The following is a 15,773-nucleotide window of genomic DNA, read 5'->3' as shown; positions in this document are numbered from 1 at the left end:
CGAATTTCTTCTGGATCTGAATGTAATAGTCCCCTTTCATCCCTGATCTCCTTAATCGTCCCTGCCGCCGCTATCTGCCTAGTACGTATAGCGAGAACCCGACCTACTTTCTCACTATACTCATAACATCTCTCCCTTCTGACTGTATATTGCTTTGCTGCTCTATTTGCAAGTTCCTCCTCTGCTTCACTTTTCACTTTCATTAAATCTATTATGAATTGTTCAGTCGGTTCTCCCCTTATTACACATTTATTAAGCTGTTCTTCTGCATCCAATGCTTTTTCCTCTCTCTCGCTATATCGCAATCGTTCTGTTTTCCTTTTATAGGCACTATAACTACATGTTTCACCGCGGACTCCTGCCTTAAAGGCATCCCATATTATGCCCACCGCTGCGCTTCCTCTATTATGTTCAAAGAATTCATTAATCCATTTAGTCATATGTTTTATATAACCATCATCTGAAAGAAGTCCCCTTTCGAATGTCCACTCCCTCCCTATTTTGGTTCCCCCTCCTTGCATTATTGTTAAGATTAGGGGATTATGGTCGCTGAGTATCCGGGGTAGTCTATCAATTTTTACTGTGTTCACTAAGTCATTGGATATCAAAAAATAATCCAATCTAACGCAAATATGATGCGGTGCGGAGTAATATGTATAACCTACATGCTCTGGTCTAGTTGTCCCCCAAACATCTCGCATTGTATTATTTTCTAGAAGATCTATAAGGGCCTTATGAACCTTTTTCTTCCTACCGTTATACTGCCTTGTTGTACCCAATCCCAAACCTTCCGCCCCGTTAATATTTAGATCTCCTCCTATAATAACCAGAGGGGCCCAGACTGCCAACTCAGAATCCAGGAACTGTAAAATTTCTGGATCGTCATGGGTAGAGCCATACACCGAAACCAATGTTGTCCATACTCCTTCTATTAGAATCTCGGCCATGGCCCACCTCCCCCATTTATCTTCTAATTTTCTCCTTATAACTACATTTTTACTCCTTGAAAGAATAGCTACCCCTCTTTGTTTTACTCCTTGTTTAGAACTGACTATTAAGTGAAACCCCAACTGATTGAGACATAACTCCTGAGTACTCATTATATGTGTCTCTTGGAGAAATACAAAATCTACATTCATCTGTCGTAACTGTATTCCTATCTTCTGTCTTTTTTTAACATCATTTAGGCCACATACATTCCATGTCACTAATCTAAGAGACATATTTTTTTCCTGAGGTACTATCGGCTGTCTGCTTGCTTTTATTTATCACTCCAGAAAATTTATACATCACTGGTCCTAGCGTACTAACTAAATAAATTTCCATATTTGTATCCATAATCTCTTCAATACAGTCATTACACTCATACATTTTTTTCAAATTATGCTCATCAGATTCCAATAAGTTTCTAGCTCCCCTGTGCCCTGTCTTTTTCCCTACCCACCCCCACCCCAGGCTGCCCGCCCACAGGTTCCCTCCCCCCCTACAGGCAAATAGGTCCAAGGGACCTATGTCTGGCCGACTATTGCCCACAGGATGTCGCACCCGTCGACCCCCCTGATTTTCCTTCCCCACTCCATGTGCTCAGTATATACCCAACATATTCCCCCCCGTGTTTTATGCCCAAGCTCTACCACTAATCTTGATATGCTAATACCAACAATTTATTAAACAAGCCACACATCTACCAAATACACTACGAAGAAAAGAGAAAAGAAAAGGAAAAGAATTCATGTACATAAGAGAAAACATTTTTAACTCTTGCTTTAGGCAAATCCTTATATCTTACTTTTCACCCCCAAGTGTTAAAAATTATCAATCTATCTTTTCCATTTTATATTTATCTTTGTTTCTTACGGAGGATATCCCTTATGGCAACTGAACGGTCATCATGTTCTACATGTTCTACATTCTCCTTATGACATGTTTTTTGTGGACCCCTGGTTTTTTGAAGATGGTTCAGATATTCTTGAGCAAGGATTTCCGAATAAAATTTTTTAAAATCCCCATTTAAACCAATCTTCAAACGTGCTGGAAACATGAGGTATGCCTCACAACCTATGTTTTGGAAGGGAGAGATGAGCTGCCTCATTCGCCACCTTCTTTCCACAGTGGTGTGGCAGAAATCGGGGCGAGCAAAAAATTCAACCCCATTATACTTACATTTGGATTGAGGCTTTGCTTTACTAATTATCTCTTCCCGTAATAGGAAGTTCCCAACGTAAAACAATATTGCACGGGGCTTATCCTGTGTTCCCTTCCGTGTCATAGGAAAGCGATGTGCCCTTTGTACCTCGTGATCCAGATCCCATGCAGACAACTCTGGAAGGGCACCCTTTAAAAGATCAACAACATAGCCCCGAACATCACTCCTCTCTTTCCCTTCCTGTATTCCAATCAAACGTACATTATTACGTCTTTGTCTATTTTCAAAATCCTCTAATTTCCATAACATATCGGCAGTAGTCTTGTCTTGATCTTTCCTAGAATCCTGTACTTTAACCATATCATCTTCCAGTTTCCCCGTTCTGGTCTCTACTTCGGAAACTCTCCCAGCCATATCTTCATATAGTTTGCTAATTTTGTGCAAGGAAGATTGCATTTTTTTGTTCGCATGTTTAGCCCTCCTCTTTGCCCTTTGACTCTCGATGCGAGCCTCACTTTGCATTTGTTTTAGAGTTGTAAATAAAACTTCAAAATTAGAGGCACCTCCATCTATTTCCTGAGATATAACATCGTGAGAACCTGCTTCACCATTTACAAGCTCCCCCATAGGTGGTACAGAATTATCCGTCGAATTGTCCATATCCAGTCTTTTTGCCACTGATTTCGTATTACCTCTGCGTTCCTTTGACAGTTTCTTTTGTCTAGATTTAATGTTCTGCTTATTCGATTTGTTTTTACTCTTAAATTTGACATTTTCCGCAGTTTTGATACTACCTGTGACATTTATTTTAGACCTTATGTGCGCATTCTTTTGGACTGTTTCCTGCGCTGACTCCATAAGTTCTATATCGCTGTAAGTAGAGACTGAGGTAGTTTCGGAATCAGTCCCAGATTCAATCTCTTTACTTTCCATATCAGTACTCACTGTTTCATCCACTATACTTTCCGATTCTGTATCTGTCACTGTTTCCAGACTACAGTTCTCACTTTCCTCGTCATCTGCCTCATCATTGCCAGTAAAAAAAACATCATCAGTAGGAGAGGCTGGGTGTACATCGAGTAAATTGTTTGTGCTTAGATTCGCCTTTTCAGGTAAGTCTATATTTATATATACTTTATCCCCTGTTTCCGTCTCTGTTAAATTAATTACTCCCTTAGGATTGATTCTTTCCGTTTCTGTAACCATCGTGAAGTTTTGACACGTGCTTGTCCCTGTAACTTCAGGGGCTCCAGAAACAGCATGATTAATGACATTCTCCTTTAAGCGGTTAGTCCCGCCCTCTTCTACCGCCGTAGAAAAGATCTCCGTCTCTATAGGTTCTGTAACTTCAATCTGCAGCTGTGCCTCCAGTGTGCCGGTCGCCTTTCCACCAGCTCCCGTCTGCTCGAGCTCAAGCGACTTCCTCTCAAAACCAGGCTGTTTCGCTCTACACAAATATGCCAACGTCGGGATTTCAGTCCCCCGCGACAAATCCAACTGCGGAATTGTTTGAGCAGGCGGTGCATATACCACTGCGGGTGAAAACGTCTCCACTATTGTCATCTGCCGAAGCGCTATCTCCTTCCCTGATGTCTCTCCAGCGGTGAGTTTTGCCTCCTCCTTTCTCCTTGCTGCGGCTAATAGTGGGTCTATCAACTTCTTCTTCTTTTTCTCCCCTTCATCTTTTTCCCGGATCTTTTTCATTTTAAGCTCCTTCGCTGCCTCTCGTCTTTGTTGCGCTTTGGACCTCACTTTCCCCCTCAGATTTGACGCCGGAGCACCAGAATTATCCATATTTCCTTCTTCCTCGTCCTCGTTATCCCAACCGCCTCGATCACAGGTTTTCTTCAGGGAGCGTAAAAGTTTTGGGGCCATAATTTTAAAAACGTTTCTCCGATAAATTCTCCCAGCTAGTGGAGGGCGAGTTACCAGAAATATGAAAAGATTATGCACAGTTCTTTCTTTTCCCTGAGGGAGGGTCCTTATCAGCAAAGACAGGGCAGCGAAGTCTCTCAGCATTCGGCCCCTTATTCAGCGACGGCGTTGATACCAACTCTCCTCCAATATTGCAGTCACAGGACCTTAGAAGCAGGCTCAGAACCCCAAACTTTTCCAGCAGTTTTTTTAAAAAGTAGGGTACACACACAACGGAAAATTCAGAGCTGTAGCAGCCCAAGTGAGCACATGATACACAAAAATGTCATTCTGTCATCAGGAGGGAGTCAGGACACGACCTTCCTCTACGGCGTCTCGGCGGCCATCTTGCCCTGGTGACCTTCTTGTACTTCTGTTAGTAGTTTTTTCCTCACTATATGTGGAAATGTATTTGCTGATTTTAAATTTTGCGCAAACCTACGGCCTCGAGGCCCTTGATATCCCAACTTAAAGCCCTCCTTGAAACCCCATTCCTGTGTATCGGGATAGAATGCTAGCCATTTACATAAATTGTCCACCCTGATTGGAGTAGAAGCCCTTGTTGCCAGACTGAAACGCATGACCTCTTCCTCTGTGTGGAAAACCACTTCCCCAAATAGCCTGTTCTCCGAAACATTGCATAACTGCGTGTTTACCCCCGCACTTGGGGCATTTGTGTTTATATTTACAGGGATTCTTCGCACAGTACCCTTTATTGAAATTCCAATAAAACTAGTCTGGCCCTGAACTCTTCATCGTATTGCAGCCAGGCATAGCTCCCAAATTCTGACGCTGCTTTCTGAATTGTGTCCAAATATTTGAACAATGACACTGACCTATTGGGAAATTTTTCGCAATACACGCTAGCGAAAATTAGAAAAGCCAAAGTCCAAGTGTCTATGTTTGGTGGTACCCTTGGTCTCCTAGACAGTTCCCATGCCTATTCCTTCGAGCCCTCCTTAGCTTGTATCTCTCTATGAAGTAGCTTGAATACATAGATAAATTCTCCTTTCCATATTTTGTCTTTTGTGGTTTTATTTAAATGTGCACCCAGAGGCATGGAAAAACCCATGTAAGGGAAGCGTTTAAAATTCAATGTGGATTTATCTTCAGACTCCTTATTTATGGTGTCTGCACCTACCGGATTCTTAGCCTTATCATCTGCTATACCCACCTCAGTAACTCCATGACCATCTTTATCTAGCCTTGTTGATGAATTAGACACATTGTCAGTACCCACACCTTTATCTACCCTCAAGCGCTTTGGCATAAATGGTGTATGTGCCTCACCTGAAGTAGTATCTGTATAATCCTTAGTCAGCAATCTGCTCTTCGTTCCCTTGATCTGAAGCCTCGAACCGCGTCCGTACTGAGTGTCATCACCTACTTTGTTCTGTGAAAAATATAGACTGGACATGTCTTTAGTACAACCCCCCCTTGTCCCTGCAACGTCTTGACCCATTTTTGGTACATTTTCATAATCCAATATTTCGCCATCCTCTAAATACTCATTTCCATCCATTTGCCATGTAAAACCTACCACCTCTTCCTTCACTACACTAACACCCCTGCCGCTACTGCTAGGTTGGTCCCCATCCCCTATACCACCGTCGTATTTTTTCCAATTTATGGCTTTTTTTAAAATGAGAAACTCTCTTCTCGTCCAACGGAGCGGGAAATTCCACCCAAAAATTCCCTTCATCGCCGCTTCTGACGTTGCAGGATGCTAGAAGCCTGATCGGAAACTCTGTACTGCCCTTTTTTGTGTTTGGCAGTATCTCCCCCACGTGGTGTTGCAAGACGCTTGAACTGAGAGAGTCTTTCTCTCTTGTAACCTCTTTAATCTGTTTTTGTCATTTATTTCTTTTGGGATCCAGACCCATTGACCACTTTGTCCCTCTCCCAAAGCATTAGAACTTTGACTGACATCATAAGTATTATTAACCTCTGGGTCCGAAAGTTCAATCTTACCAAAACCCTCGTTTAAGTTTACACTGTGTCGCTCAAAACCATGCTCTTGAGGTGAAGAATGACCAACATTCAATGTTCTCACAACATTACCTGGTACCAATACATTATCAGCCTTCTCACAGGCCATAATAGGGCATAAACCTCTGTCATTTGAACCTTCCTTCGATATTTCAATGTTTTTATAAAACTATTCTTAAAAATAAATATTTCAGCATTTCCCTACATAACTGGGAAGAAAAACCAGGCCTTTTCTCATTATGGCCACCGGGTGGAGCACTTTCTTTATCTAAGACCGTCACAGGATTGTTTTCCTTCGTGACGCCTCTTTTCTTACAATATTTCTTCTTTGTCTGAAGGGAGGCAGGCACTGCGCGTGTGCGCGTTCTGCCCCTCCCATTCCTTGTATTCTTGAGGCCACGAGCAGACGGGGAACGAGAGAGCTGCCTGCCTGTCACATGCGGTGAGTTCAATCCCAGCGAGAGGCTGCCTTTTTCCCCCGGAGCCGGCGAGCCCTCACTGGAAATACAAGCGGACACAGCCGCTTTCACCCCGCCAGCCGCCTGACGCTCCCCATGCTCCAAACCTGCCCAGGCTGATGAGATCACTCACAAAGCATCCGCAACGCTTCCCTTACCGAAGCGGCGGACTCCATGACCCACTGAGATCATTATAAACTTCAGCTCACAAATACAATTATCCACGACACAGCGTCAAAATTTCAAACCCTCCTACCTCACCCGGATGGGCTAGAAGTGCGCAACACTGAACGTTCGGCTTCTTTCTCGCGCTAATGCGTGCGGGCCAATCACCAACTGCCTGCCTGTTTATAGGCCATACTATAGGCCCGAAGTTGCCCAGGGGTGTACACTCTGCCAGTGACACCCCCAGGAGCCCCCATTGTACAATCTCAGGCGAAATGCAGTATAATCGGAGGCCTTTTCTTGGTTCATATAGCAGAGCTGTCAGTCAAGATTTAAAGACCTGGCAGATTCGGAGTGCCCAAGGGTCCCACCAGTCGCCCGGGCCAGGGTCATACACAGAGGCTGGGGTTATCACTCATGTAGCAGCTTTAAAAATATATTTGAAATGCAATCATTCTGTCCCCAAACTTCAGCTTGTAAGGTTTTTAATCCTGAGAAGCAAGCTGATTTCAGAAAAAAACTATCACTTTCACGAATAAATCTCAATTTTATCATTGAATGACAGTTTTTATGTCGAGCCTGGGCACTGCATGGCTGCTCTGCAAGCCATGCTGTATTGGAGTATGTACTAGAAGCCCCGCCCACTCTGAACCCATATTTACAATTGGCTTGTGTCATTGTCCTTCGTAAATGCTGGCTTCTGATTCGGTGTCAGGCCTGTTAGTCCCTCCTTGGTACAGCATTGTCTTCATATGTAAACCTCCATGAGGACTGGCCCCTTTACTCTGGTTAATACATGGTGTTAGACCTGGCACCATTGGCGTGGGTCTACCTTCTATGTTTTGCTGTTACCTCCTGTGTTTTTTATATATGTTTTGCTGGTCTAGATGCTTTGGGAACTGTGCCACTGCTATTCAGTGCCACAGTGCAAGTGCTCCCTATTGTAAAGTATTGTATTGGATTAGTGACTCCTCGACTGAGGAAAGGGGAGAGGATATTGATATCCTCTCCATATATATATGTATATATATATGTATATACACACACACACACACACACATATATATATATATATATATATATATATATATATATATATACATACATACATATATATTTCTTACTTGGCCTCTCTCACACTCCTTTCACCCGGAATAGACAATAGCGGACCCAAGTTGTGGGGCAATAATTTTTTATTTCATGCCCTGCATCACCACCATAATGCGTTTTGGCCTTTAGGAGGCCTTGATCACATATATATATATATACAAATATATCCTACTGACAGTCACCAGTAGGTACTTTTAAAGTTAGAACAATGTTTTACTAGGAAAAGTGTTTTTTGACTTGCCTCTATCTTTGGCGCTGGTTTCAGAATCTTCAGAAAATGTTCCTGAAAATTACTCTGGTGAATGTTGTTGCGCATGGAAAGTTTCAGGGTAGTTCATGAAGGAGGGGCAGAGAAAAATGGGTTTAAAAATAAAGGGTGCATTTGCAATGTTAGTTCCCATAGGACCTATCAACACACCCATAGCCCAAACCACTGAAGAGAATTAAACCAAATTGGGAAGAAAGCTAGATTTGGTTATGCAGGTCATGCTTTACAGTTGATGTAAATCCTTTCAGGAGTTGCAGAGAAATAAAACATTTTTTTAGTGATATCTGTGGTTGTGATTATTTATCGAAAAAATATGAGCTCATGCAGGGAAATGAAGCTCTCTGATTGACAGCCAACACTTCAACCAAGAAGTGCTGGCAGCCATCTTGGGACTTGGCTCCAGGAGGCGGGGAACTGGCAGGGACCATAGGGGCCTTGAAGCTCCCCCCGGGTCCCTATGGGCTCCCAGAATAGTGAGGTCGGGTTCCTGGGGGATGGGGCCCCAGGGGATGGATTCTGCCTGAGGAGAGGGCACATGGCCCCCCCTTTCTCCATTACTCTGAAAACAAGCCTCCACGTGCACTAATAGTTTAGGGATGAAGTCCTCTTGGCTCCTGATGGTCCTGGGGGCCAACTGTACCCTCCTGGTACCTCCAGTAAGTCCCACACAGCGGTATTGCTGGGAGGTCTTAGGAAGCCCTCCCCCTTTCTCCATCACTCTGCAAACGCATCTCCTGGTGCACCACTGATTGGGGAATGAAGTCCCCATGGCTACAGAGGGTCCTTGGGAAGCAGCAAGTCCTCCTGTTACCTCCAGTTAGTCCCAAACAGTGGGATTGTTGAGAGGTCATCAGAGGCCATTCCCCCTTTCTCAACCACTCTGCAAACGCGCTTCCTGGTGCACTACTGGATGGGGAAGGATAGTTGTTAAGGTTCCTTGGGGCCAACAAGCCATCCTGATACCTCCAATAAGTGCCACACAGCCGGATTGCTGAGAGGTCTTCGGATGCCATGCCCCCTTTCTCCACCATTGTGCAAACGAGCCTCCTAGCACACTACTGGTTGAGGGATGAAGTCCCGTTGAATGCTGAGGATCCTTCGTGCCAAAAACATAGCGGGATTGCTGTAATCTGGTCGGAGGCTCTGACATTTCCTCCACCACTCTGCAAATGCACTTTCTTCCAAACTACTGGGTGGAGGATGAAGTCCCCTTGGATGCTGAGGGTCTTAGGGGGCCAAGAACCCCTCCTGTTATCTCCAGTAAGTCCCCCATAGTTAGATTGCTGATAACTGATCAGAGGACTGCCCCTTTTCTCCATCACTCTGCAAACGCACCTCCAGGCCGGTATTGGGCGACCTACATCTGGCCCCTAGTGCCTAAAAGCACACATTTTGACTCCCATTCATCTGATTGTGCTAGTCTGGTGAAAATTCACAAGTTCAGGCCAACTGTGTTTGAGCGTGGGCTGGATAATGGGAAATGCTAGTCCTGCTGAAAAGGTTACTGTCTCAACGTTTGGCAGGAAGAGTCCAATTTGCAGTGGAGGAGGCCACGAGGAGCAGGGAGAGCGTTGCAGATGGTCGTCGCTGTAGCACTAAGTGCAGGCCTGGTATCGCAGACAGTCATCACTGTAGCATGAACATTCGGTTGAGCGTCATTGATGGTCATTGCTGTAGCTTCGCATCTGCATTACCACGGGCTGTTGTTGCTGTATTGCAAAGTGCAGATGTTGCTTTACTAGTTGTCTCTGGCTATTGCTGTAGTTCAAAGTGTCAGGTACACTAGAGCTTTGCTTTGGCAATTGTCACAGGCACAGAGTCTCAGCACGCACTGGTCCATTTGCGGATGTGAAAAACCCCAAACTTAAGGATTTCCTATTTACTTCAGGAGGAGTGCATTCTGATGCCAGACAAAGGTCCAGGACCTGAGGAAGTGCCTTTTGCGTTTCAGAGACTCACTGTAGCAGAGGCCAGCAAGCCTCCAGCAGGTCCAGTTGCAGGGATAGCAAAACAGGTCAGCTGTGCAGTTACAGGGAGACCTCTGGCGCATGGTGTGTTCCTGTAGCTCAGAACAGGAGGCCAGCCATCTGACCCTTGCGGTCACTCAGATAGCCTGGGATGAAGGAAGCCGGTCCAGTCTTCCTTCTCAGATATCAGGGCAAGCCTTAAGCAGCAGTGCAGTGCACTCGGGAATAAGGAAGTCTTTAATTGGTACTGTCTGCAGGACCATGAGTGCACTGATATGTGGGTATGAAGGGCCAACATTTATACCTAGTGAAGTGAGAGATTCCCTATATTACCCCTACATTTGTTTCTGGAAAGCTCTTCTATACATCTGCCAAGGTTTCAAACAGTCAGGAGTGACAAAAAACTAGTGCCAGGTTCCTTTGTGTGCTGGAGACAAGCCCCTTTGAAACATAAGTGGGGCAGGTATCAGCTTGGCCCCAAGCAATACATGCAAGATGGCCCAACCTGTTTACACCGAGTCCACTTTGTCTCGCTGTCTGGTAGAAATACTCAAGCCCAACAGCAGAGCCATTCACACTCATGTGACCCAGGCCACCGGCAGAGGCACACCAATGATAAGGGCAGGAAAATGCAAACTTTCTAAAAGTCACATTTTTATAAATGTGACTTAAAATTTGACTCTATCATTAAAGATTATTTTAGATTGCAGTTCTATTGAGTCTAAACATGTTACTTCTACCTGCTCTCAAACAAAAATGAGCACTTATTAAATACGACAATGTAACCCAGTGTAAGTCTATGGGTGAAGTAGGCCTGACAGTAGTGAAAAACAAACTAAGGGGGTTTTCACTACAAGGAATGTAAAACTTAAACCCAAATGTCCTACTTTTTTAAATACAATGCACCCTGCCCTATGGGCCTCTAGGGTCTTCCTTTGGGATGACATATGTTTTAAAAAGGGAGGCTTAGGCCTGGCAAAAGGTTTAGTTTACCAGATCAAAATGACAATTTAAAACTGCACTACAGGCTTCAGTGGCAGTCCTGAGACATGCTCTAGGAGGCTACTTTATTGAGTGGCACAATGAGTGCTGCATGCCCACTAGTAGTATTTCATTTACAGGCTCTGGGTACATGTAGTACCAGTTACAAGAGGCATGCTCATCTTAGTCAGCGACTCGCCACTTGACTGTTCCTGACCATCTGAGGGGGGCTGTGGGGACCCCTCTGCTCCCGCTGTCACCTGTTGCCTAAGGGGTGTGTGCGCTGGCCTCTTTGTCCACCGCGAGGCTGGTCTACACTCTGGTGGGACTACCAGTCCCAGAGTGCGACAAGGGATTTCCAGCACCTGCAGCCGAGTGGGAGGCGTGGGTTGAAGCCTTATAATCACCGATTTCACCCCGCGGCGCAGGACGTGCTCATCTCTGTGAGCAACTCGCCACTTGACTGTACCTGACCATCTAAGGGGGGCAGTGGGGACCCCTCTGCTCCCGCTGTCACCTGTTGCCTAAGGGGTGTGTGCGCCGGCCTCTTTTTCCACCGCAAGGTTGGTCTACACTCTGGTGGAACTACCAGTTCTAGAGTGCAACAAGGAATTTCCAGCACCTGCAGCTGAGCGGGAGGTGCGGCTTGAAGCCTTATAATCGCCAAGGGCAGGCCCGTCCTTGCCCGTCGAAGGCCGGAAGAGGCTAGGCTGGGCCAACCCTCCAACTCCTCAGACACGGGACTAATCCGGAATTATTGAGAAAGGTACTGTGATAGTGTCTGCGCCCCTTGCGCCATTTGAACTTTTTGAGCTCTGACATTCTATGACATTGCACTGAAGCTTTTAACTTAATTGCACTTTGCACAAAAGAGATCTTATGCGGCTAACAAATTTGGACTTCGCACTTTGCACTTTGTCTTGCATGTACATGCTTGGCTCATTTTTGAGTTTAATGGTTTTATTTTTATAATATATAATATTTTAATAGCTTTTAATCTTGGTTTTCTATTAAGCGGCCCTGCCCTATTAGGCATTAGGCACCTTTTCCCTTCCTATTGCCCGATATCTTTGTTGGATTCTTTGATGAAGGTGGCGGGCAGGATTGTCCTAGAAAGACTACAGGGATGGACTGAAGAAAAAGACATTTTAAGCGACGTCCAATATGACTTTAGAGCTGGTTTAGGAACTAATGAGCAGATTTTGAATTTAAGTATTTTAATTGGTAAATATACTAAGGCCAAAGCAGGGAATTTTTATTTGGCTTTTGTATATCTTTCAGCGGCTTTTGATTGTGTAGTTCATGAGAAATTGTGGCGTATTTTAAACTAATTGAAAGTTAACCTTGTTTTAATTCAGTTTTTAAGACAGCTGTATACCGGAGCTATTGCAAAGGTCCGTTACGGTACTGAGGGCGAGTGTACTGCCTCATTTAAAATAGAACGAGGTGTAAGGCAGGGATGCGTATTGGCACCACTCCTGTTCTCCGTATACAACAACCTTAGAACAGGAGTTGGTGTCACATACTAGGGATTCTCCATCTGTAATTTTCCATCCAATCGTATCTCTCCTTTGGATGTATGACGGTACAACGCGGTATAAAACACCGCAGACCATCACAACGCAGGTTTTACAATGCAAGTCGTTACGACTTGCGTTGGAGGGCGCTGGACTTAGGAGTAGTATAATTTACTATTCCAACTCCAGTCTACATACAGTAGGGAAGGTGTTGGATAGGAAATTATAATGTTCCTTGTCCTAGAGTGCCCTCCAGCGCAAGTCGTGATAACGACTTGCATTGTGAAACCCGCGTTGTAATGGCACTGCTGTGTCATTACTGTGTTGTAAAGGATGTTCCCCCTCTCCTTTATGCTGACAATGCCGTTCTCATGTCCTGTACTCAAATAGGATTACAAAGGGCCCTTTCTTTTTATACCAGGTTTATGGATAGGCTTGGCCTAAAACTAAACGCCAAGAAAAGCTTTGTGATGTCATGTGAGACGATTAAAAATAAGGATAGAAGCTTTCAGGCGGGTGGAATAACGTGGAGACCATCCCTTCATTCAGTTATCTGGGTGTGCTTTTTGATAGTCTGGCTCTTGGGCACCAGCAGTTAAGGCTAGGTCCTTACTTTTTATGAAGTCCATTGCAGCCCTCCTTAATTTCTCTAAAAAACTGGGGAAAAGGCCACCAGAAATGTTATTAAAGATATATTGAGCAAAGTGCGTGAGTATAGCAATTTATGGGGCAGGAATCTGGGGATTCCAAGACTGCACTATAATTCAGCGCACGAAAAAACATCATTCTGAGGTCCCTTTTAAGTGTTCCAAATTGTGCACCAGTTTTTAATTTCCATTCCGAGCCATTCCGAGCCATTCCGAGCTTGGTGTTACATATATTTCCAATTTGATTAAGGCACAGCCAGTTTTGTTATGGCATAGAATTTGGACCATAGAGAGTGCTGGACTTAACAGGGAAATAATAAGGGACTCAATGAGACTAGATAACGTTCGTAAAATTTTATGGCTGAAATATGTTGAAAATGTTATGCAGGACATTGGCCACCCACAGTATTTTACCATGCCCGATAGTATGAATTCTATAAAACAAAAAGATTTTTAAAAAGTTGTTATGACTCACCTAGAAGAAAACAGATAAAGACTTGAGTTGAATAAACCCATGGTGATCTGTCCTCAACGACCTCCAATAATCAACCATATTTGCAGTGTGTTTTGGGCGAATACGATTGATGACTGGTCAAGAGAATTATGCCGATGTCCCTTTAATAAAGTATCTCCACAAAGCACAATGCATGTGGTCTTATTTTGTAAGTTGTATATTAATGAGAGGCAAAGATGGTTAAAACCACTTTTACAGCTTTCATACATTTACAGATCCTCGAAAGTTATTATTGTATGGGTTCTATGGTGGGCTTCCTCCAGAATGTATTGAAAACAAGGAAAGCTGTTAATTTCTGAACTTTAGGTAACATGGTTTGAAATGTCTACCCAAGGGAACCATAACATGTATCTTAATATATTATGAACATTTTCAGAACTCTCTACATGATAGCTGTCCATAAATTAGTATTTCTAATGTAATATATGATAACCTACTGTCTCTTTTTATATGTTTGTTTTTATGATTTTAATTTTCAAAATCGAATAAAGCTTGTTTTGATTGATTGATTGATTGAATTACAAGTAAACTAAATGTGTCAGTTATGAGTAGTACAATTTTACCGAGCATAAGAACTTTATCACTGGTTAGCAGAGAAAAGGTGCCAACAAAAATGGGTTCAGTTACAGAAGGCAAAAAATCTGGAGGAGACCCACTAATAAAGGCCAGGTCCAATATGATTGGTTGTGAGGGTTGAGAACACTTCCCAAGGAAGAACACAGCTTTCTTACAGGGAAGTATTGTTTTTTATAGTATCTGGCCACCTGACAGAAGACCAAAGCAAGAGATTGCCAGCCAGACGATATGTCAGCTATGTCATATTTTAACTTAAGGGAGATTTTTGGATATCTTGCGTGCCACTGCTCCCTGACTCAACAAGGATTTTTCTGATCCAGTGAGCTACAAGAGGAGCATGAGGACTACAGAGGAGCTGCATACAAATTGAATACGGTGGGACTCAAAGAGGAGCCCTGAAGACCTCCACAAAAGATCTGAGTTGCCAAAATTAACCAAATTCATATTTTACACCTGTAGTCCTTTCACTAGTGTATCATGAGAGTTCCAAAAGCTGAGGAGAAATCTAAGCGAATTAGGGCAGCTACATCTCCCTGATTGAGAATACTTTGAAGCACATTTTGCATTCCTGCCTGTTCTATATCCATGCAATGAGATTCCCTAATCCTAGTGTGAACTGAGGTAAGAAGGGAATTATTCTCAGTAAACTTAGACATCTGAGTACTCCTTTTTTCCATCATCTTGGTGAAATGTAACAAGGAAAAGGGCCTGTAATTACAAGGTGGTGTCTAAAGAAGGATTTATGAGGAACAGGACAATACAGGTCTTTTTCCAATCAGAGGGATGGAAGCCAGTGTTGAAAGTACGATCAAGTTACAAATGACAGGGGTCACTGAGACCACTTCCAGATGTACTATGAAAGAGGAGCATGAATTGTCTGGAGAACTCGGTTTTACGGATGTCATAATCTCGTGTGTGTGACAGTGACGGTTTGAAAACCAGAGAGATGATTAAGAATATCAACAACAGAGATGTTGAGGTCATAACTGGAGCTTGTTGCTGCATCCCGATAAGACGTTCCACTGGTTGAGGCAGGAAAGATAATATCCTATAACCGTAGTGGTGCAGTGTTTGACTTGAACATGTGCATTTTAACGATAGTTGTGACATTCATTGTCTCTATAGATTTCTGAGTATACATCTGTAATGAAAAAAAAACACTCTGAACTGTTACCAGTAGCATTGTAAGAAGTTTTTGGGTATATAGGGAATAGAAATAACATAAAGAAGCTGCTTGAACAGTTTGAAAATTAATTTTATTTTGCACTGGTTGAGAAATTTAGGAGACAATGTGCACTGAAATCATTGTCCTGCACACTCACCTTCCCTTTTGACTGAACATCATTATGTGTAAATGTTATGTACTTGATTATTCAAAGAAATGTAAGGATCTCATGTCTGGTAATCCGTTTGAATCCCATGAAAATCCCAAATTTCCTCCAATCATAGAGAAATCCTTTGGAGCAAATGGTTAACTTACAAAACCCAGAGATTGTGAAATGAGCCCTGGAAGATTTACAA

At 43.5% G+C, this 15,773-nt stretch overlaps 1 protein-coding gene across 1 annotated transcript in view; it reads left to right on the top strand.

Moving 5' to 3' along the window:
- The window catches only part of THBS2 (thrombospondin 2), a 647,479-nt gene that overhangs the window by 239,699 nt on the left and 392,007 nt on the right, over positions 1–15,773 (top strand). The window lies entirely within an intron of this gene.

This window comes from Lissotriton helveticus, chromosome 6 (genome assembly GCF_964261635.1).
Source record: "Lissotriton helveticus chromosome 6, aLisHel1.1, whole genome shotgun sequence".
NCBI classification, from domain to species: Eukaryota; Metazoa; Chordata; class Amphibia; order Caudata; family Salamandridae; genus Lissotriton; species Lissotriton helveticus.
The sequence above is the reverse complement of the archived record's forward strand: the minus strand, read 5'-3'. Positions and strand labels throughout refer to the sequence as shown.